This window comes from Nuphar pumila, chromosome 4 (assembly GCF_984573655.1).
Source record: "Nuphar pumila chromosome 4, dmNupPumi1.hap1.1, whole genome shotgun sequence".
NCBI classification, from domain to species: Eukaryota; Viridiplantae; Streptophyta; class Magnoliopsida; order Nymphaeales; family Nymphaeaceae; genus Nuphar; species Nuphar pumila.
Window position 1 is genome coordinate 43,151,269 of NC_143252.1, and position 21,510 is coordinate 43,172,778.

Below are 21,510 nucleotides of genomic sequence, written 5' to 3' on the forward strand. Positions count from 1 at the left end.
TATAAACTTTCTCAAGATTTTCTCGAGATTCTCACTTCTTCAAGATTTTCTAAGTCTTTATAAACTTTCCTGAGATTTTCAAACCTTCTTCGTCTGAGTTTTTCCGAGAGATTGATTTCCATATTTTCCTGAGAAATGCTTTTCAACTCCAAATGTTTTCTAAGCATACATCATAGTTTTCTAACCCATATTTTACCAAATTTCATAGCACATGCCTGATTTCTCTGTGCATTTAGGATAGAACATAATTTCAATGATTTTACTAAGTCAAGCATAATTTTGGTCCTTGGTTCGATTACCCCCGTTAAAGGCGGCAGGAACGGTCGAACCTCGTACCGACAGGTCGGGCCCCATCCCATGGATTTTCCCGCAATTTTCAAAATGGAGGCGAGTATTTTAAAACAATTTCCAAAATCCGGTCAAGTTTGAATCGCGAAAGCATTTCTCTCTCTCTTCCGCAAGGAAGGGAAGACGGGGAAAAATTTTGCGACGATAACAGGTTTGGCGACCGAGATGGGACCTGTTGGTGTGAGTTTTATGAAAACCCTTTTTAAAACAACATTTTTAATGAAAATCCAGTGAAAGCCAGACACCAAAAATATAAAAACCGGCTCGCACGAGTGGTGGAGTCCGGGTCGATCTCAGGGAACGGAAAATACGTTGTATTCAATCACACAATCTAAACTACTCTTTATTGCCAAAATAAAAGAATTAATTAGATAATTAAATAACTAAGGGAGTACGGCCCTACGTAGAAGGCTTAAACAAAATAAATGAATGGTTTTATTACAGACCCAATTAATAAAATAAAATAAAACCCTAATCTAAAAAGAAAAGAAAAGGCTTCAGTGCTTCAAGTCTTCTTGTCCCTTCTTGAGGTAAGTTATGTTTTCTTGAACTTTTGCTTTTCTGAGGGCTCCCTGAGGACCTTTCTGAGGGTACACTTAGGGCACAAAAAGGGCTCTACCGCACTTTCCAATGCTTCCCTGCAAAACACAAAACAAAACACGCGGCAGAACCAAGAAATCTACGAGACAATCTAGGATAAATGTAGAGAAAAATCATAAAACATGCTTTTAAAAGACATGACTACTATGAACAACTATACTAAAAGATGAAATAATAAAACAATGATCTAACAAAATTCGAGAACTACTTTCTAATACGCTCACTAATCCAAGACATGATTTCAAGAAAGAAACTAATGATGAATTAACTAAATTAATATGACGTGAGTGATAAATGGAAGGTACAGTTCATCTAATGAAATTTGGAAATAGACTAATAATAGGCTAACTATTCAGGCTATGCTACCTACTTAATGAATAATAGCTAGAAAGTAAAAACGGATGCAACAGTTTATGCCCTATGCTAACATTATTGGTAACATTAAACTAAGCTAATCAAATTATTGTGAACTAACCCAACTTTAAACTACTTACCATATGCTGAAAATAATGACAGACATGCTAATGCACTCCTAATGGGTTATCAATGCACGTAAACAAAGTAAACAGGGAATCGGCTAACTTTTATCAACTAACAAAACATGGTTTTATTTGTTTTGTTTTTCTAAATAACTAAAACAAATACTGAACTAATAGCCTATTTCAAATAAATTTAATCTAATTTAATCTACTAACTAAGCTAAGCAACTTAATCACTAAGTCAAGAGACACAAAAAGAACGGCTGCTGATGAAAACAGTTATCTCTATAATCTAAAGTGCAACCAGACTGACAAACGTGAACTAGTTATTCTAAAACAGATCTAACTTAACATGAATAAAAAAAACAAAACTGATTAGGCATATAAAAAAAACACTGCTAAAACTTACTCTAATGGACTGAAATAAAACTTGCTTAACGCTATGCAGGGCTGATCTACTTTGCTAAAACCACAGACTCGATAGAATACCCTAATAACCTTAATCATGCTGAAACTGAAAACAAAACATGCTGACACACATTTGACATGGCTGAAACTAATGCAATGGAAAGAAAAGAAAACAATAAATTAACTAATTACAAAAGACGTGACCAATGAAACAAGGAAGCACCAAATACATTGAACATGCTGAAACTAAATACAAAAAACGCCAGACTAATAACATATGACTGAATAGACTAAACAACAACAAAAAAATGATGCTTACCCAAAACGCTGAACCAAAAAAATATGCAGAACCTATGAATCAATAAAACGCAGATCTTGTGGTATATCTTTTTTTTTTTTTTTTTACTATTCAACAAAGACAATAATGAACTGATCTAAGATACGTAAAAAGAAAAGGGGAGCAGAAGAAGGGATTACCGAGTGGCCCGGCTGGAGTGGTTGCGAAGAGAGTGGTCTCGCCCCATGAAATCAACACGCTGCCTTTTTGTGTGCTGGAAAAATAGAAGAGACTACGAACTGGCTGGTGGAGAACGAGAGAGAGAGAGAGAGAGAGAGAGAGCTTGAAAGTGGGCTGCGTGAATTCCAAAGTGAGAGACATCCTTTTTTTCTGCTGTAGAAGACTACTTATAATATTAAATTAGGGTAAAGCAAATTTTTCAAAACCAGTCCCACACTTTTCAATAGTTTTCAAAAGACTCACTTTTAGCAAAACATATTTTATTGTCTAAAAAGAAAACTTCCTAAACTAATTAAAAATTACAAATTAGCTAATACAAACCTAAGCTAACTAAACTACCATTAATAAAATCTAAATCTAATAAAAAAACTAAAACCATAGAGAAAGCGTTGAAAACTCGATTTTCTGATAACATTTGATTCAATGCGATTTCTCAGAACTAACAATAAAAATGGGTTTTTAGAGCAATTTTTAACACGTATCATGCATAAATAATGATTAATAAAATGCAAATATTATGCATGATCAAATACCCCCATGCTTATCGTTTGCTAGTCCTCAAGCAAACTGAAGCAAAAGCAAAAATACTAAACTAGACACAATAAAAACCTAACTCACTTTCGTAGGAATCACGGTTGCATTTAGCATATGCAACAAGCCCTTTCAACCCCTGAGTTACCCCAGTGGACGAGTAAGGTCTCGTGAGGGTTTGCAGTGATGCTACCCACAAACATCTGTGTCAAGTATGCATAAGCATTTTAAAACACAAAGCTTAGGCAGTTAAGGAGTTCGTTTCCACAAATATTTCATGCCATTGCATCATCAAAACAGGATTAGAGTCTTCTACTTGCCACCACAGAATAAAATATTTTCTTTCACTTTTCTAAATAGCATAATCATTTATGTTTCATCCTTAGAAATTCAAATACATACATATCATTATTTACTTATCCTCACTCATATGTGTTCTGCACAGGTTTTCTCAATATTTGCTTTTAAGCAATGAACTTTTCTCTTTTACGCTCTTTTCTCTTTCTTGATTTTCAATTTTCCACATTTTTCAATCAATTTTTTTTTCTGAGCACTATACCCAATTTCCAGTTTTTGTGACCCGTGTAGCGAGCTTTGGATCAGTGACTCCCAGGCCAGACGACCTTAGGGCACCATATACAAAGTATCCCTCGGACTTAATTGCTCGAGTCACTAGACCTTCAATTTTCTATAGTTTACGTATAGTCTACTTCTCTGTCATGTGCAATGTCAATATCTATTAGGCTCTCTATAAAGTCCATGTAACGAGCTTTCGGGCCGATGACTCCGAAACCAGATGGCTTTAGGGCACCAGGTGTAAACACCCCTCAGGCTCTACTTGCTCGAACAAAATAGGCCACAGATATCAACGTAGACAAAGAATTGACTTCCTTCGTTATCCTTTTCAACATGGACTCAAACACTTCAACTTGTGTCTAAGCTCAGCTACTAGGGAGTACGAAGATATCAAACAACTAAACGTATGCTCGTTTCACTTTTTGAGTTCATAAACGCAATATTGTTCATTTGCTTAGTTTTTCAAAAAAATAAAACTGTGCATATCCATACTTGTGTTTCAAAATAAACTCTAACATGCATCTATAATCATTTCTTTGAAATCCACATAAACAACCACAATTTTCTAGATTCGTGTTAGAAAAAGTTTTTCGTGGGGCTTAAAAATTCTCTAAAAACGTTAGATGTTGCAAAGCAGTCATATAAGTTCAAACTCATTCCCTAAAAGCCTAATTTTAATGAGTTAACATAAAAAAAATGCAAGTATAAAGACATGAAAAGTTTAGGTGTGCAAATTACACCCTCCCCCATGCTTGAATGACACTGTCCTCAGTGGCACTCCCCCATGCTTGTATGAAACTAAGAGGCTGCACTTGAGAACAAAATAATTAGGAGAAAAGAGCAGAAGTCACCTGCGATGACATATGAATGCATGTCCTATGATTACACAAGAGTGCATACCTGATCTAACAAAACACTCATGAGATACAAGAAAGCAAAGCAAAATAACGAAAAACCATCTATGATATTTACTAGATCCTACTAAAAATACAACATACAAACCTGTGCTCCCCCTCATGCATCCACGAGGTTAATAGCCTCAATGTCTTGCTGCACCACCATATCAGAAATGTAGGGCTTCAGTCGCTGCCCATTAACTTTGAAAATGCTACCCGTTTGAGGGTCCAAAAGATCTACCGCTCCATGTGGAAAAACTCTATGGACTATGAATGGTCCATCCCATCTGGACTTCAGCTTCCCTGAAAAAAGATGGAGACGTGAATGATAAAGCCACACCTTTTGACCAGGCTCGAACTGCTTCCTCACAATATGTTGATCATGGAAATGCTTGGTTCGAGCCTTGTATATTTTGGCACTCTCGTAGGCTTCGTTGCGCAACTCCTCAAGCTCACTCAACTGCAACTTCCTCTCAGCTCCAGCTTGGACCATATCAAAATTGAACTTCTTGATAGCCCAATATGCCCTATGCTCTAATTCAACAGGAAGGTGGCATGGTTTCCCAAAAACCAATCGGTATGGGGACATGCCAATCGGAGTCTTGAAAGTTGTCCTATAGGCCCAAAGGGCATCATCAAGGCGCTGAGACCAGTCCTTGCGGTCTGGCCGGACTGTTTTTTCAAGAATCCGCTCGATCTCCCTATTGGAGACCTCGACTTGGCCACTAGTCTGTGGGTGGTACGGTGTGGCAATCCGATGATGTACCGAGTATTTCCTAAGTAAGGAAGCTACTTGTACATTACGAAAGTGCGTACCACCATCACTAATGATCGCTCTAGGGACTCCAAACCGACTAAAAATGTTGTGCTTGATAAATCGGAGCACCTCCTTATGATCATTGGTTCGAATGGCCACGGCCTCGACCCATTTGGAGACATAATCAACCGCCACTAGAATATAAATAAATCCGAACGAAGGCGGGAAAGGACCCATAAAATCAATGCCCCACACATCAAAAATCTCAACAATCAAAATAGGAAGGAGGGGCATCATATCATGCTTGGCGATGCGTCCTGTCTGCTGACAGCGCAAGCACCTCCTACAAAAATCATGGGCATCTTTATGCAGTGTCGGCCACCAAAATCCTGACTGGAGGACCTTCGCGGCGGACTTTCGATTAGAAAAATGGCCTCCACAAGCCAAGGAATGACAAAATGATAGAATGGAGTCATACTCCTCCTCAGGAACACACCTCCGAATCATCTGATCTGGGCATAATCGAAACAACTCTAGTTCCTCCCAAAAATAGTGCTTTACCTGCGAGAAAAATCAATCTCTCTCATTGCGGTTCCAGTGCGAAGGGTACTCTCCAGTCACCAAAAAGTTGATGATATGCACGAACCAAGGCAAATGTATGACATGAAAGAGCTGCTCATCCGGAAATGAATCATCAATCTGCCCCTGATCAGTGGATGTCTCCACTGTCAGTCTAGATAAATGATCTGCTACAAGATTCTCACATCCACTCTTATCTCGAATCTCGAGATCAAATTCTTGTAACAGAAGGATCCATCGAATGAGACGCAGTTTGGCATCCTTTTTACTCATCAAATATCGCAATGCTGCATGATCTGAGTAAATGATGACCTTGGAGCCTAACAAATATGATCGAAACTTCTCAAGAGCAAAAACTACGGCTAGTAATTCCTTCTCTGTGGTGGTATAATGCATTTGCGCATCAGAGAGGGTCCTACTAGCATAATAAATCACATGAGATCATCGCTCAATCTTCTGACCGAGAATCGCTCCAACTGCGTAATCTGACGCGTCACACATAATCTCAAATGGCACTGACCACTCAGGAGATCGAAGAATAGGAGCAGTAGTCAGAGCTTCCTTCAGGGCCAAGAATGCCTTCAGAAAGGCATCATCAAACACAAATGACTGATCTTTCATTAGCAGGTTGCACAATGGTCGAGAAATCTGGCTAAAGTCCTTAATGAACCTTCTATAAAAACCTGCGTGCCCTAGAAATGATCGCACCTGCCGCACAAAGGTCGGTGGAGCTAATCTAGCAATGGTCTCCACTTTGGCCTTATCAACCTCGATTCCTTTCTCAGACACAATATGTCCAAGAACAATCCCCTGTCTCACCATGAAATGACTCTTTTCCCAACTAAGAATCAGATTTGTCTCCCTACAACGTTGAAGCACACGAGATAACTTTTGGAGACAAACGTCAAATGAAGAGCCATAGATCGAAAAATCGTCCATGAAAATCTCCAGGACATCATCCATCATATGTGAGAAGATCGCCATCATGCACCGCTGAAATATAGCCAGGGCATTACAGAGCCCGAACGGCATTCTCCTATAAGCAAAAGTGCCATATGGACAGGTGAACGTCGTTTTCTTCTGGTCCTCGGGATGAACAACCACCTGGTTGTATCCTGAATAACCATCCAGGAAACAAAAATACTGTTGGCCCGCGAGTTTATCCAAGATCTGGTCGATGAACGACAGAGGGAAGTGATCCTTCCTAGTTGCACTGTTCAACTTTCTATAATCTATGCATACTCGCCATCCCGTGGTAGTCCTCATGGGGACACTTTCTCCTTTTTCATTCGTCTTTACAGTGAGCCCAGACTTCTTGGGGACAACCTGGGTAGGGCTCACCCACTGACTGTCGGAGATGGGATAAATGATCCCCGCATCCAACCATTTGACTACCTCCTTCTTTACCACCTCCTTCATATGGGGATTTAGTCTCCTTTGCGCCTATCTTGAGGGTTTAGCCCCCTCATCCATGATAATCCGATGCATGCAAAATGAGGGATCTATCCCCTTCAAATCTGCCACCGACCATCCAATCGCCTCTTTATGCTCGTGCAAGACCTGTAAAAGCTGACACTCCTATGTGTCAATCAGGTCTGCGGAAATAATGATGGGGAGAGTCTGATCCTTGCCTAGGAAGGCATACTTGAGTGAGGCCGGTAAGGGCTTCAACTCAAGCTCAGGCAGACTCTCTATGGATGGTCGGGCTGGCTTTTCTGCCAATTCAAGAAGCGGCTCGAAGTGCCAGGTCCAACTCAGATCACCTGTCTGACTCTCTATCGACCCATGGAAATCTTCTTTGAGTGATTCATCAACCTCCTCTTGAGGTGGATCACTCAATAACCAGGTATGCTCTGCTTCTACCAGGTCCTGAATGAAGTCGACCTCGAAAGAAGCCTCATCGCCGGCAGGTCCCATCGCCGCATGAAAAATGTTCAGCCTCATCTTCCTGTTGCCAAATGAGACATCCATCGCGCCTGTGCGACAATTAATGCACGCATTGGCAGTGGCCAGAAAGGGGCGTCCAAGAATGATGGGGGTCTGTCGCATATCATTAACTCCCTCCATATCTAAAATGATGAAGTCGACAGGGAAGTAGAAGTCCTCTACCTTGACTAGAACATCTTCCAGAATCCCTCGCGGGACCTTGATTGATCTATCTGCAAGCTGCAGGGTCATAGGTGTTGGCTTCATCTCCTTTAATCCAAATTTGTCATAAAAGAAACCCGACAAGATATTGACACTTGCCCCAAGGTCGAGCAATGCACGCTCGACAGTGATGTCTCCTATGACACATAAAATAATTGGAGTCCCTGGGTCCTTAAGCTTTGGTGGGGTTTGATGCTTCAACACCGCACTCACCTGCTCAGTCAAGTATATCTTCTTCAGCACTTGTGACTTTAACTTTCTTTTCTGCGTACAAAGCTCCTTTAGAAACTTTGCGTATGCAGGGACTTGCTGAATGGCATCAAGCAAGGGGAGGTTTATCTGGACGTGCTTGAATATCTCAAGCATCTCCTGCATGTTCACTCCATGCTTGCCTAATGACTTTGGTCTCTCTAGCGCCTCAGGAAAGGGGGCTTTGGGAGTGTAGGACTTTAAAGGCTCAGTTGGTAGAGCCCTCTCGCTTTCCTGAGGTGGGACGGTGGGGACAAGCTGCTTCTCACTCGTTCTCTCTCTTTCTTCTGCAGCCTCTCTCGCATGGTATTGCTTCCCATTCCTAAGGGTGATTACCGCTTGAGCCTGCTCTTGATGGGCATCTGTCATGTGCAGGCCATGCATCGGCTCCTTACCCCTAGGGTTCACCACCGGTTGGCTAGGTAAAGCCCCCTCACTCCGCCTGCTAAGCGCCTCGGCGAGTTGTCCCATTTGCGTCTCAAGCTTCGCAATAGAATGTGTATGGGAGCTCAGATTTGCCTTGATATCCGAGAAAGCTTGCAGCATCTTGTCCTCAAAGGACTGGCTGGACGAAGGCTCCTGAGACTGGGGTTGATTATAAGTAGGCTGAGCTGAAGGGTAGCTAGTTCTCTGAAATCCAGGCGCATAACCGCCTTGCCTGGGTTGGCTTTGGGAAGGGTTGAGAGGTTGTGCTTGTGGATTTCTCCATGAAAAATTAGGATGGTTACGCCAGCCCGGGTTATATGTACTGGAATATGGATTGGGTGCGGTCCTAGCGAAACTCTGCGCCATCTGAGCTTGCTCCTGGACAAACTCAGGGTACTGTGGCGCAACGGGGCAATCAACAACATGGTGTGCAGGGCTAGCACACAACGCACACACCTGTAGGACTGGAGAGGGACCCGACAACAACTGATCCAATTTCTGAGACAGCTGGTCGACCTTGTTTTGCAACTCAAGGTGCATCCCTATCTCGAATATACCAGCCTTCTTCGCGCCAGCTTGCACAGGTGTGGCCCTCTCAGATCGTGAAGCAGAAGCATGGTGCATGGAGTTCTCGCTCAAGGTCTCAAAAAGGGCCCATGCTTCATCTTCACTTTTAAGCATAAAAGTGCCCCCACAGGCAGCGTCAACCATTTGACGGTTCTTCTCAGTTAGACCATCATAAAAATATTGCACCAGTTGCCAGCGGGGCACCTGGTGGTGGGGACACTTGCGGAGAAGATCTTTCATCCTCTCCCACGTTTCATGAAACATTTCTCCCTCGATTTGTGAAAAGCTAGTGATGACTTTTCGATACTGGTTCGTCTTACCAATTGGGAAGTATTTCTTTAAAAACTCCCTTTGCATATGTTCCCAAGTGGTAATTTGAATTGTATCGAGGGCCTTCAGCCAATGCTTGGCTTTATCCTTAAGGGAGAAGGGGAATAACGTCAACCTTAATGCGTCATTTCCAAAATTGTTGATTCGCACCGTAGAGCAAATCTCGAGAAATTCGTCGAGATGACGGTATGGGTTTTCATTGCTAAGGCCATAAAAGGAGGGTAACATCTGGATGACACTGGCCTTCATTTCAAAATGGTTTGCTCCCACATCAGGTCTTGTGATGCAGGAGGCAGGAGTGTATGTGTTGGGCATGAAGTACTCCCTAAGAGGACGGATCAACTGCTGATCTTCAGCCATGGGGCTGGATTGATGGGCTCTCCTAAAGAAAGATTAGGGATCCTCAACAAATTCGGCAAGCTCAGGTTCAAGCGAACGTCGCCCGTGCATGCACCAAAGGGTAGACCGGTGCAGCAACCGTCCTAAATTGGGTTTTTCTACCTAACTAACGCGCTAGCGGCCAAACCACACAAACCACAAAGAGAGTAACAAAAACAATTACTGAAAACAAGAAATAAACAAGCACCACGCAGTTGCACTCAGTAGAGAATTTACAAAAATGAAATCTATGTGCACGGTACCAATCGTACACAGTCACTTCTAAGGGGATCCTAATGGGTGAGCTGTGCAGAAAAGTAAGCTTGTCTCTACGGTATGCACACACGTGGTTCTAAGCCTAAATGCGAAAAGCAAACTAAACAATCCTAATTAAAGAACTGAATTAAACTAACAACCTATAAATACGAGAACAAACACAAGGCAATAAAGTGAATACTAGTATTTCGCCGTTCCTCGGCAACGGCGCCAAAATTTGGTGTGAGTTTTATGAAAACCCTTTTTAAAACAACATTTTTATTGAAAATCCAGTGAAAGCCAGACACCAAAAATATAAAAACCGGCTCGCACGAGTGGTGGAGTCCGGGTCGATCTCAGGGAACGGAAAATACGTTGTATTCAATCACACAATCTAAACTACTCTTTATTGCCAAAATAAAAGAATTAATTAGATAATTAAATAACTAAGGGAGTACGGCCCTACGTAGAAGGCTTAAACAAAATAAATGAATGGTTTTATTACAGACCCAATTAATAAAATAAAATAAAACCCTAATCTAAAAAGAAAAGAAAAGGCTTCAGTGCTTCAAGTCTTCTTGTCCCTTCTTGAGGTAAGTTATGTTTTCTTGAACTTTTGCTTTTCTGAGGGCTCCCTGAGGACCTTTCTGAGGGTACACTTAGGGCACAAAAAGGGCTCTACCGCACTTTCCAATGCTTCCCTGCAAAACACAAAACAAAACACGCGGCAGAACCAAGAAATCTACGAGACAATCTAGGATAAATGTAGAGAAAAATCATAAAACATGCTTTTAAAAGACATGACTACTATGAACAACTATACTAAAAGATGAAATAATAAAACAATGATCTAACAAAATTCGAGAACTACTTTCTAATACGCTCACTAATCCAAGACATGATTTCAAGAAAGAAACTAATGATGAATTAACTAAATTAATATGACGTGAGTGATAAATGGAAGGTACAGTTCATCTAATGAAATTTGGAAATAGACTAATAATAGGCTAACTATTCAGGCTATGCTACCTACTTAATGAATAATAGCTAGAAAGTAAAAACGGATGCAACAGTTTATGCCCTATGCTAACATTATTGGTAACATTAAACTAAGCTAATCAAATTATTGTGAACTAACACAACTTTAAACTACTTACCATATGCTGAAAATAATGACAGACATGCTAATGCACTCCTAATGGGTTATCAATGCACGTAAACACAGTAAACAGGGAATCGGCTAACTTTTATCAACTAACAAAACATGGTTTTATTTGTTTTGTTTTTCTAAATAACTAAAACAAATACTGAACTAATAGCCTATTTCAAATAAATTTAATCTAATTTAATCTACTAACTAAGCTAAGCAACTTAATCACTAAGTCAAGAGACACAAAAAGAACGGCTGCTGATGAAAACAGTTATCTCTATAATCTAAAGTGCAACCAGACTGACAAACGTGAACTAGTTATTCTAAAACAGATCTAACTTAACATGAATAAAAAAAACAAAACTGATTAGGCATATAAAAAAAACACTGCTAAAACTTACTCTAATGGACTGAAATAAAACTTGCTTAACGCTATGCAGGGCTGATCTACTTTGCTAAAACCACAGACTCGATAGAATACCCTAATAACCTTAATCATGCTGAAACTGAAAACAAAACATGCTGACACACATTTGACATGGCTGAAACTAATGCAATGGAAAGAAAAGAAAACAATAAATTAACTAATTACAAAAGACGTGACCAATGAAACAAGGAAGCACCAAATACATTGAACATGCTGAAACTAAATACAAAAAACGCACAGACTAATAACGTATGACTGAATAGACTAAACAACAAAAAAAAAATGATGCTTACCCAAAACGCTGAACCAAAAAAATATGCAGAACCTATGAATCAATAAAACGCAGATCCTATGGTATATCTTTTTTTTTTTTTTTTTTACTATTCAACAAAGACAATAATGAACTGATCTAAGATACGTAAAAAGAAAAGGGGAGCAGAAGAAGGGATTACCGAGTGGCCCGGCTGGAGTGGTTGCGAAGAGAGTGGTCTCGCCCCATGAAATCAACACGCTGCCTTTTTGTGTGCTGGAAAAATAGAAGAGACTACGAACTGGCTGGTGGAGAAAGAGAGAGAGAGAGAGAGAGAGAGAGAGAGAGAGAGAGAGCTTCAAAGTGGACTGCATGAATTCCAAAGTGAGAGACGTCCTTTTTTTCTGCTGTAGAAGACTACTTATAATATTAAATTAGGGTAAAGCAAATTTTTCAAAACCAGTCCCACACTTTTCAATAGTTTTCAAAAGACTCACTTTTAACAAAACATATTTTATTGTCTAAAAAGAAAACTTCCTAAACTAATTACAAATTAGCTAATACAAACCTAAGCTAACTAAACTACCATTAATAAAATCTAAATCTAATAAAAATACTAAAACCGTAGAGAAAGCGTTGAAAACTCAATTTTCTGATAAAATTTGATTCAATGCGATTTCTCAGAACTAACAATAAAAATGGGTTTTTAGAGCGATTTTTAACACGTATCATGCATAAATAATGATTAATAAAATGCAAATATTATGCATGATCACCTGTCCTTTTCTGACCTAAATTATGCTTGACTTAGTTCAATTATCGAAATTATGTTCATAAAATGTCAGCTCTGTACTTTTTGATATCATGTGAACCTAGGAGCCTAGATCATGACCTAGCTGACATTGACTGCATATAGCTTAGGCATGGTTTGGTAGGACCAGATTGAGGAGAAATTTTCATGCTCACATAGACTTAGGTCTAAATACAACTCTCCTCAATTTCGGATCTGAATGCAAACAATGTATGCTTCTTCAAAGATTTTCAAAAGTCTATCTCTCTAGGATTTAGAGCCATCTATTTCTTGCATGTGATCATTTTTCAAAACCCCAATTACCTATCATTACCCGGTCTTCACGTTGCTGGGCTCTCTTCCAGAACCCTAGTTCGGGACAGAGCCTCACATCTGGGCCACCTATTTGGGTTAACACCCCCCTACCACGTACCGCGGGCCACAGTCCGAAGTATATCGGTAGGTGCTCAAGGATGTTGGAAAACCTTACCTTAGAACCAGAGTTGAAATTATATGCCACGTACCTCGAATTTCGGTTCAGGTATATCGGCATAACTGGATTGGACAAAGATGATCTGAGCTTAGAGTTAGGATTAAGGTCCTACAGCGGTTTTCAAATTGATGCATTTAGAGTCAGCCTTTTAGGGAGTGTTGTATGTGCATAAATGTTTGTGCAGAATGTGATTGTTTGTATGTTACCTCTATTTCCTTACATTTTCCCAAAATATTTTCAAAATATCCATATTTCTCACATTTTCCTTTATTTCCTAAAACCCTGGATGATTTTCCCAAATATCCAATTTCTTTCAAAACCCCAGGCGATTTTCCCATTCTACCTTTCTACTGGATCTCGAATTTTCAACTGCATTTTATCCTGCCTGCAAAATTTTTCAAAATTTCCCACATTTTCCTAAGTCTCATTTTAAGTCTTCCTCTGTTTTCAGTTCGATGGAATCCAGTCAAGTCGATCCTATCTTTCCTGAAGGTCACATCTCCTACGAGGTGCGACAAGGTCATCCTGAACATCGAGCCCTTAGCACCGGAACTTTCATTCCCCGGTGGTACTATTCCTAGCTCAAAAGCTTTTCCCGAATGTTCCCGGACCATTTGAGCAAATGCGGATTAGAACTGGCATCGGCAGTATGAAAGCAGACCATCAACGACAACCTGATCGACGCAATGGCAGAACGATGGAATCCTCGAACATGTACATTCTGGTTCCCATGGGGAGAAATGACTATTTTAATGGATGAATTTTCAGAAATCATGGGGTTACCAGAACCATCCGATCAGCCAAGCGATCCATTAGAACATCAATTCCTGATCAATGTCAAGGGTTTGGACCCCTGAGACTACTTAACTCGTATGACAGGCCGCCGATCCTGGCCCCTGATCCAGTTGGAAGGAAATGAATATGTTGACCTGCTTGAGTTGTACTGCCAGTACGGGACCTTCGTTGAAGTCAGTTCGCTATCCAGGACAGCTAAAGAAAGGATTCAGAATGCAATGGTGTTGTGCACTGTAGGATTATCCCTCTTTCCAGATGGACAAAACTACATGAATATCAGAATAATCTAGCTTATGAGAAGATGGGGAAGTCGACAAACCAATCGCCTTTCCATAGCCATGGCAGCACTCGCCTTCCTATATCGTGGCTTGACTCGATTCTCACTTGGAGAATCCATCTTAGTTGAAGGATGCATCTACGCACTTCAATCCTGGTTCTTTCAGCACGTTCCATCCCGAGCAAGCTCTTTCAGATACAATGGTCAAGAACTTCTTCCAGTGGCACAGTATCGGTCTATGATCAACAACATTCAAGAAGATGACATAGTCTGAGACTATTTTGATCAGCAATTATCTCCTCCCAGATACACATATGCTTATGGCAAGAGGTTCAAGTTACTGGGACCATTCTTCTGCACTTACTACCAACCAGAGAGATGTGTTCGACAGTTCTCCCAGAGACAGCAGTACGTCGAAGCCCGATTGTTATCAGGAGTTATGGCAGAGTTTGATCTCACTTCCGCACAATGGTCCGGGGCATATCATTCTGCCCGCTACGGCTGGGATTCCTTTGTCTCTCTTAAAATTTTTCCTGGTCCTAGAGTGTCTGTTGATTATCGTGAATGGTGGCAAATTGTTTGTCCTCCACCTCTTTGTCAAGATCAATAAAATCATATTTCCTCATTTCAATAAAATTCTCTCTTTTGTGGTTTGACGACCTCGCCTAGGTAACAAGACACATTTTCGTTGTTTGTTTCTCATGCTAAAAGAATGACAACACAATTGTCGTGATTCTCGTGACGACTCAGTCCCTAGTAATGGGATATCTTCTTCAAATTGTCTACCATATTTTCAATAAATATTTCTTCCAAAAGCCAATTCCTTCATAATCTAATCAGGTTTTTGCCCTGCAGAGAGCATCCACAGCATTTGATGGTTCGAACAAGGTCAGGAAGAAGAACCACATCACCTCAACACTCCTCAGCCTCAGAAGGAGAAATGGATCATCCCGTGAATCAAGATCAACAACAAGAGGATGATGGCATAGACCCGCAAATGTATGCCATGTTCCGAAAGATGATGAATAAAATGATGAGTGAACAAGCTGGGACTAGTGCAGAAAAAATCAATTCAGAGAAAAGTTCCACGGGCACAAGAATAAGAAGGCTCCCAAGAAGCAGATTCAGCCAGAAGAAATCTCAGATGAATCCAAATCAACTGAAGACACTGAGGAAGAATATGAGGTGCCTCCGGCATTTCAGAAACGTGGGCGAGAACAAAGGAGGAGCCGCAAATCAAAGAATCAGGTTACAGAAGAACCTCTGCAGTCACAATTCAGAGAAATGGCCCGAGTTGTTAAGGATCTCCAAGCCCGCGACAAGGGCAAGAAAGTCTTCACCAGTGAGGACTTCTATGATGGCCTCGAAGGGGATGACGATCTCGAAAACCTTCCCCAAAAATTCATCAAGTTCGATGGTTTTGGCGATCCGAAAGCCCATCTCGCCACTTTCTTCGCAGAGTGCTCAAGATTCAAGAGAGATAACAGAGCACTGTTCCTGTGTTTCCCTCGCAGCTTGGAAGGAGTTGCAGCTAAATGGTATGCTGAGCATATCAATCCCATCGAGCTCAAGGAGTTCGATAAAGTGGTGAATTTATTTATTGAATGCTTCTTGTTCAACACAGAAGCACTCCCGACATTAAGTCATCTCTGCAGTCTGAGGCAGAATGAGAATGAAAAAGCATGAGATTTCATTCACAGATGGAGGTCAACCTGCAACAAAATGAGAGATCCCATATCTGAAAGGAACGCTTTGTCATTAATCCTCAACAATTTTTCTCAACCATTAAGAGGATTAATCTCTACTGCACCATCCCGAACCTTCATTGAATTAACTGAGCGAGCAGAATGGCTCGAGCTGAGCGTAGAGAATGGAGTCTATGAAGGCTTCACTTTTTCCAAGAGTAACCCCCAAGGTGAGCAGAAGAAGAAAGCTCACTTCACCTTCTCTGCCAACAACAACAACAACCACAATAGCCAAAATCAGTACAAAGGGCAGAAGAAAGATTACTGCTACGGCGCAGGCAATTCCAACAATAAAGGAGATCAGAAAATGAAACCTGCTCCTCAATACAGCAAGCCTTCTCAGCAAGACAAAGGGCCAAAATTGTGTGAAAAGTTAAACATGAAGGATGGAGTTATGACCGAAAATTCACTCCTCTCGACCAATCACTCGAAGATGTGCTCGAGTATATGTTGTCGAAGGAAATGGTCAAGTTACCGAGGTTGGTCGATCCCCCTATGCCTATGGGGAAATGGAAAGATCAATTCTGCAAGTTCCACATAACAGTGGGACACAGTACTGAGAACTGTTTCATTCTCAAGAATATTGTGCAGGATCTTATTGATAAGAATTTATTGGTAGAAGGAGAAGAAGAAGAAAAAATGGACATTCTTAAGCAGCCTTTTCCTTCACACACCATGACAGTGGTGTCCGCACAGCCATTCTTACCGCATGAGCACATCAAGCCGTGCTCTGCACAAGATCTCCAAGTTCAACACCAGGTGTCAGTACTACGACAAGCCACTCCCGATTCTAAGAAGATGGATCTAATCGCAGCATTAGGCAAGATAAAAGTTTCTGAAGCACCTGTAAAGTCAGCCCCCAAGTCAAAGGGACTTCCTGATTTTCTCAATCAAATCATCAAGCCCAAGCCGGAGAATTCAAGTCAAAAGCCTCTGACCGCTCTGTCCAATGTTTCCATTCTTGACTTGGCCAAGAGTTCCTGCAAGCGTCAGCAAGTACTGGATGATCTGCTCAGAAAGATCAAAGTTAATCCCAGTACCACTCCTGAAGACATGGCACAAATTGTGAATTCAGCCATGACCAATGCACCGATCACTTTCTCGGATGAGGACCTTCCAAAGCCTCATTCATTTCACAATAATGCTCTTTATATCGTCGTCCGGGTAAGGGGAATGACAGTACCCCATGTGCTAGTAGATGGAGGCAGCAACCTCAATATATGTCCCGAAATGACCGCAAAGGCGCTAGGCATTAAGGAAGAAGAATACATTCCAGACCCTATCACCATCTACGGGTTTGACAACCATGGTCAAACAGCTAAAGGCAAGATATTCCTGGAAGTGTTCATCAATTATTCGGTACATTCAGTGCTTTTTCATGTGGTCAATGTGCCACTCACCTATAATCTGTTGCTCGAAAGGACGTGGATTCATAACACAAATGCAATGCCTTCCACCTTGCATCAATGCGTAAAATGGTCCAAAGGTGGAATGATTACAACAGTGCTCGGAGAGGACCCAGAAGAAAGACTCCCACAGCCTATGATCCCGCGACCATCATTCACTGCAGATATTCCTAGCATCAGAGAGAATGAAGAGATCAGTCTTAGAGAAAGTCAGGAAATACTCCAGGCAACATCAGAATTATCCCTGCACACTGTAGCCATGACCCGATGGAGAGGTCCCAAGTTCTTCAAGATTGGAGGTCGTGTCAGCTACGACACTGTCAAAGATCATCCATTGTTTTCACAATTCATGAAAGTAAGAAAGGGATTCGACTTACTTCTGAAGCATGGTTATCAACCCTTTAAAGGACTGGGCAAAAATGAAGATGGTCGTGTCGAGCCAATGATCCAAAAGCATCGTCCCCACAGGGCAGGATTAGGGTTTTCCGGCAGGAGCTCACCAAAGAAGACTATTTTTGTTAAAGGGGCACATTGAGAATCGTTGTTGTATTTCCTTTCTATTCCTTTCAAAATAAATGTCTCAATGTCTTTTATCAAAGTCAAATCAATAAAATGTCAAGTTTCTTTGTCTATCTGGATGCCATCTGTCTCCTTTATATCTATTTTATAACTAGATGTCATTTCATGCATAGTTCTTTTTAAATGATTGTTTGTCATATGATGGACGATTTTTCCTGAATCCCATTTCTTATCCAAAATTTCAGAAATGTCTTCCCGAGCAATCAAGAAACTCGTTATCAATCCCAAGGTTTTCCAGAAATCGGTAGCAATTCACCGAGTCAAAGCAAGCACAGGAGATGACAAGATTGCAAAGCAGTTAGATGATTATGCAGAATTTGATCCGTCTCTTCAGGAATTACCAGAGTTCGCCTCAGTTCAGAAGCAAGATGAACCATCTGCTCTAGTACAAGATCCTACTGAAGATGTCAATATCGGCTCAGAGGAAGATCCCAAGATTCTCAAGATCGGTACCAGTCTAAGTCCAGAAGAGAAAGAAAGGCTTACAAATTTTCTCAAGCAACATGAAGAAGTGTTCGCATGGACATATGAAGATATGCTGGGCTTAGATCCCAAATTGGTCGAACATTGACTCGTTTTGAAGCCAGATGTAAAGCCAGTTAAGCAAAAGCTGAAAAAAATGGATCCCAGAATAGAACAAGTCAAAGAAGGACTTGAAGATCTGCTCAAAGCAGGATTTATCCGACCTATTGACTATCCAGATTGGTTAGCCAATATCGTCGTTGTCCCAAAGAAAAGTGGCAAAGTCAGGATTTGCATAGACTTCAGAGATCTCAACAAGGCAACTCCGAAGGATGACTATCCACTGCCAAGCATTGATCTTCTGATTGACAGCACAGCAGAACATGCTATGTTCTCCTTCATGGATGGATATTTCGGCTACAACCAGATTAAGTTGGCCGCCCGCGACCAATCAAAAACTTCCTTTACTACGCCTTGGGGCACTTTCTGCTATACAGTTATGCCTTTTGGGCTCAAGAACGCTGGAGCAACATATCAACGGGCGATGGCCGTTATCTTTCACAATCAGATACGCAAAATCATGGATGCATATGTTGATGATATCCTCGTGAAATCTAAAGAGGGAGAAGATCACCTCGAAGCGCTTGATCAAGTCTTTAAGAGACTCATTCTTTACAAGTTAAGGCTTAACCCGCAAAAATGTGTCTTTGGAGTCGAATCAGGCAAACTGTTGGGTTTTCTGGTCAGCAAAAAGGGAATTGAAGTTGACCCGGCCAAAGCCAAGGCTATCATTGATATGCCACCTCCGAAAAATCTCAAAGAGTTGTGTAGCCTTCAGGGACGCATGCAATCAATCCGGTGATTTATTTCCAACTTGGCGATGAGATGTGAACCTTTCAACCACTTACTCAGAAAAGGAGTAAAGTTTGAATGGGGACCAGAATGTCAGCAATCGTTCGATCGAATCAAAAAGTATCTTCTCAATCCTCCTATCTTGAAGCCGCCAGAATTGGGAAAACCTCTTTTGTTATACATCTCAGTTAATCAAGTTGCATGCGGCGGATTCTTGGCGTAGTACAAAGAAGACAGCTTGATAGAGCATGCCATTTATTATGTGAGTAAGACTTTCATAGATTATGAAAAGAGATACTCTCACATAGAGAAGACCTGCCTAGCTCTGGTATGGATGTGTCAAAAGCTAAGGAACTACCTACTGGCGTCTGAAGTCAAAATCTTGTCAAAACTCAATCCTCTCAAATATATCTTGGAGCAACCTTTTCTTAGCGGACGAGTCGCAAAATGGCAAGTCTTACTGATGCAGTATGACTTAGAATATGTCTCGCAGCAATCAATCAAAGGTCAAGCAATTGCAGATCAATTGGCAGATTTTCCTCTAGCAGAAGAGGTGAAAGCCGAAGATGACTTCTCTGATGAGCAAATTTGCAATATCCAGCAATCTCCAGTCTGGAATTTATTTTTCGATGGTTCTAAGAACATGGCCGCAATAGGCATCGGAATTCTATTAATCACTCCAGAGAAAGAAATGATTCCCTTCTCTCTTAAGTTAGATTTTCAATGCACCCACAACATGGCCGAGTATGAAGCCCTAATTCAAGGTATAAAGATTCTACTATATTTCAATGTCAAGAGAGTACATGCTTACGGCGACTCATTACTCGTTGTCAATCAAGTCCGAGCCGAATGGCAAGTGAAAGATCAGAAGTTATTCCCCTATCAGAAAATTGTTGCAGCTCTTGTCAGCAAGTTTGAAGAATTTCAGCTCTTCCATATCAAGAGAGATTTTAATCAAGTGGCTGATAGCCTAGCCAGTTTAGGCTCCATTATGGCATTAAAAAATGGAGAATCTTGTCGCTCTTTTGAAATTGACAGACTTGACCAACCTGTTTTCCTTCCAGGGGAACAAGTAAACTAGGCTGAGCAAAGGAAGAAGCCTTGGTATTACAACATCAAAACTTTCATAGAAACTGGCGAATTTCCTCCAGAACTCTCAAAGAAAGAGCAACGAGCAATCCAGCGTATGTCTATTTGATACTTCATTTTGGCCAATGTCCTCTATCGTCGAGGATTCAGTTCAGAATATTCCAGATGCTTAGACGAAGACAAAGCCAAAGAAGTCGTGCGAGAAGCACACAAAGGCATTTGTGGCAGCCACGTCGGCTACCAAACCCTTGTCAAGCAGATCATCAGAGCAAGTTACTATTTGAAAACTATGCAGCAAGATTGTTATCATTATGTGAAGAAGTGTGTGCAATGTCAGATACACGCACCTTCTATTCATGCTCCTGCAACATATCTGCAATCTGTTGTCTCTCCATGGCCGTTCTCTATGTGGGCCTTCGATGTCGTAGGTCCCATCACTCCTTCAGCTTCAAATGGCCACAAATATTTCCTTGCCGCGACAGAATATTTCACCAAGTGGGTAGAAGCTATCACTCTTCGCACAGTAGAAGGTCGACACGTGGTCTCTTTTATTCACAAGAGCATCCTTTGCCGTTTCGGCATCCCGCATGACATTGTATCAGATAACGGTAGTCATTTCAAGAATGAAAGAATGAAGATATTCTGCTCAAAGTTCAAGATTTATCATCATTTCTCTGCCCCATATTATCCTCAAGGGAATGGTCAGGCAGAGGCCACCAACAAGATCTTAATTCGCATCTTGGAGCGAACTGTGGAAACAGGTCGTGATTGGCATGAGAAGATCCACGATGCACTATGGGCCTACCGGACCACTATTTGCACTCCGACGAATGCTACTCCATCAGAATTGGTCTACGGAACAGAAGTAGTGTTGCCGCTACATGTTCAGAAGCCTGCTTTGAAATTTGCATCGCTTCTGCAATTACCTCTTGATCAATACCAGCAACAGCGATTGGTACAACTAGACTTACTCGACGAGAGAAGGCTGAAAGCAACAGAACATGCTCAATTCTATCGCCAGAGAGTAGCCAGGCAATATGCGAAGTCTGTCATCGAAAGAAGATTCAAAGTCAATGATTTAGTACTTCGATCCACGGCTTATCTCAAGCATCATACCGGCGGTAAATGGTCACCAAATTGGGAAGGCCCAT